The following is a 470-nucleotide window of genomic DNA, read 5'->3' on the forward strand; positions in this document are numbered from 1 at the left end:
AAATAGAGGCGAAAACGATAATGCACAGTTACTATCACGACATCGAAATTTTCTGCAAAGTTTACTTCTTTCTACCTGCGCCGAATTAAAAACCCTTTTGCATAGTGAAAGAACGTGCGAAAATTAAGCGGAGCATCCATCAATATGATACGAAAACGATAACGCATAGTTACTATCACGAAATCGAATCTTTCTGTAAAGTTTACTTCTTTCTACCTGCGTCGAATTAAAAACCTTTTTGCACGGTGAAAGTACGTGCGAAAATGAAGCAGAGCATTGCCCAATATTAGACGGAAACGATAAGGAACAGTTACTATCATGACATCGAATACTTCTGCAAAGATTACTTCTTTCTATCTGCGCCGAATTAAAAACCCTTTTGCATGGTGAAAGAACGTGCGAAAATGAAGCGGAGCATCCATCAATATGATACGAAAACGATAACGCACAGTTACTATCACGAAATCGAA

The sequence above is a fragment of the Odontomachus brunneus genome, unplaced genomic scaffold, assembly GCF_010583005.1.
Source record: "Odontomachus brunneus isolate Ranch 3 - 2012 unplaced genomic scaffold, Obru_v1 Obru_scaffold_208, whole genome shotgun sequence".
Taxonomy (NCBI): Eukaryota; Metazoa; Arthropoda; class Insecta; order Hymenoptera; family Formicidae; genus Odontomachus; species Odontomachus brunneus.